The 2,419-nt window shown below is 50.1% G+C and overlaps 1 protein-coding gene across 2 annotated transcripts in view; it reads left to right on the forward strand.

Moving 5' to 3' along the window:
* Positions 1–1,960: 1,960 nt before the first annotated feature.
* Positions 1,961–2,419, forward strand: part of SLC6A13 (solute carrier family 6 (neurotransmitter transporter), member 13) — a 49,701-nt gene continuing 49,242 nt past the window's right edge. The window contains exon 1 of one of the 2 annotated variants that reach the window (XM_005865945.2): positions 1,961–2,041. The gene's annotated coding sequence lies outside the window, so the exon portion shown is untranslated. The remainder of the gene's footprint in view (positions 2,042–2,419) is intronic. The other variant, XM_005865947.2, reaches the window with a different exon arrangement.

The raw sequence follows: 2,419 nt of genomic DNA on the forward strand, positions 1-2,419 counted from the left end.
CCCTTTCCATGGATGAGACAACAAAACTTGCAGAAGTTGAATACCTTGCTCAAGCCACAAACTGGAAGGCGGCAGAAGCAGGATCAGCAGCTTCTGCCTGGACCATCTGGCTCCAAAGCCTAAGTAGCTTTCCACTGCACTGCTCTTTGGCCAGTGGTGAGCGGGGCCTCTTCCCTCCACCTGAAAGGAATGGTCTTCTACTCAGCACAGATGCCTCCTGGCTGCGCCTGCCTCAAAGCAGAGCTCCCCTGACTGTCTCCGCCTCCTCTTCACAGCCAAGTCCTTGCTTATGATGGGTTTAAGGCTTTGTTTTATTTTAAACATTAGCACTTTCTTTTCTTTATTGGTTTAAATATTATTTAAAAATCAATTCTAGCACATTATTTAAAAATTCAAACAATACTGAAGCTCAAAAAGCAGAAGTGAAAATGTCTGTTTACATCATCTCCTGGCTCCAGCCCTATTCTACTATAAGCTATTTGATGAATACTTTTCAGACTTTTCTATATGTATAGCCTATATAATAAAAGGCTAATATGCAAATTGTCCCCTCGACTGGGAGTTCAACCAGGAATTCGACCAGGGGGTGAGGCCAGCCAGCCAACTGCCTGTGGCCCCTCCCCCTGGCCACCCTCCCTCCAAACGCCCCCCCAACTCCGACTGAGGGTGGAACCAGCCTGCCAACCACCCATGGCCCCTCCCCCTGGCTGGCCCAGCCTGATCAGCCTCTTGTATATATACTAGAGGCCCGGTGCACAAAATTTGTGCATGGCTGCGGTCCCTAGGCCTGGCCAGAAATTGAAGCGTGAGCATCTGGCGTGGAAGGACAGGTCACAGCTGACCTCTGGGCCCTTGGCAGCACCTGGGTCCCCGGACCCCCGTGCGCCCCCCTCCGCCAGAGTCACAGTGCCCGAGTCCCCACTTAGAGATGCGGTGAGCACGGCTGAATGCTGTGGGCCGGGGCACAGCGTGGGCCTCTGGGCCACCAAGCGACACCGCACAGAAGCTGAGCAGGCAGCACACTCTCTCCTGGCTGGCCTCACAGTCTGGCTCCTGCACAAACCCATAGGGAGCCCGACCAGCCCCTACAGTCCTGGTGGCTGTGGCCTGGCTCACCCAAAAAAGGCCGTGCAGGTGCAGGGTGGGCTCCCCACAGGTGCCCAGCACCTGAGCGTGGGGGCTTCTCCTGCGTGAGAGCCCTGGCATCCCTGGGGGGGAGGATAGCAGGAGGAGTGAGAGCGAGCTCGGGCAGACACTCCGAATTCTCACTGCACCTCTATCTGATCACCCCCACCCCCAGGTAGCCGGCGAGAGGTTGCATCATGTCACTGATGCCCACCATGTTCCCCGCTGTCCCCTGGTGGTCAGCGCACGTCATAGCGAGTGGTCAAACTCCCAGTCGAACTCCTGGTTGAGGGGACAATTTGCATATTAGGCTTTTATTATGTAGGATTGTGTGTGTGTGTGTGTGTGTGTGTGTGTGTGTGTGTGTGTGTGTAAGTGTTTAGGAAGTTTTTCTCACTTCTTAGAGTTCCCATAATCTATGTATCTTTATTCTAAATCATTGTTCATTCCAAAGCATAAGCTGTAAAGGATAAGATAAATGTACTTTTAAATTAATCTGTATAGACTTGACCAAAGGAACATCTCTTCTTGCTGGATTTATGGGAACACTTGACTAGGAGAAAGGGATGGAAGGCAGGATCCCTCTGGAGACCCCACGGTCACCAAGAGGGGAAGAGCAGTGAGCTGCAGGGAGGAGCGTGTGCTGCGGATAAGCTCACAGGCAGCTGGCCTGACCTGCCAGGGCGTGAACACACTCCACGGGCTGTGAAATCACTCACGTGTGAGTTGTCTGGTGCCAGGGGAAGGGAGGTTGTAGGAAGGGGAGGCAGGAAGGCAGAATGTGGGCTGGGCCAAGTTTAGAATTACAAGTGCCACAGGGGAGTTGGAACCACACTTTAAAAAGGCAGCACCTTCCCCTTCCCCCTTAGATAATTCTTCTCCCCGTGCCTGGACCTCTGGCAGCAACTGCAAGAAGGTTAGTAACATTTTCTTCTCTTCTTTTTCTGTTTCTGGGTCTCAGACTACAGGTTGGTGGGATCCCAGGACTTACAATCAAAGGGTTTTTTGATGCTCTCCTAGAAAATGTTCCTGACATTTATGTGTGCTCATGCAAAGAGTATATGCTATTTTCTTTCTGAAACTTCAGTGGTTGTTGACTTAAGGGACAATGTGATTTGGAGAAAGAGAATCCTAGATTGAGAGGGAAGACATTTGGGTTTAATTCTAAGAAAATGAAGGCTTTCTTCTCTGTAAAATGAGTTAAGATTGAAGAACATAAAAATTTTGATAGTATTGAAAGAAAAGAAAAATTTGAATACCTGTGATTCTACTGATTTCATATATATATATTTAT

Source organism: Myotis brandtii, unplaced genomic scaffold (genome assembly GCF_000412655.1).
Source record: "Myotis brandtii unplaced genomic scaffold, ASM41265v1 scaffold216, whole genome shotgun sequence".
Lineage (NCBI taxonomy): Eukaryota > Metazoa > Chordata > Mammalia > Chiroptera > Vespertilionidae > Myotis > Myotis brandtii.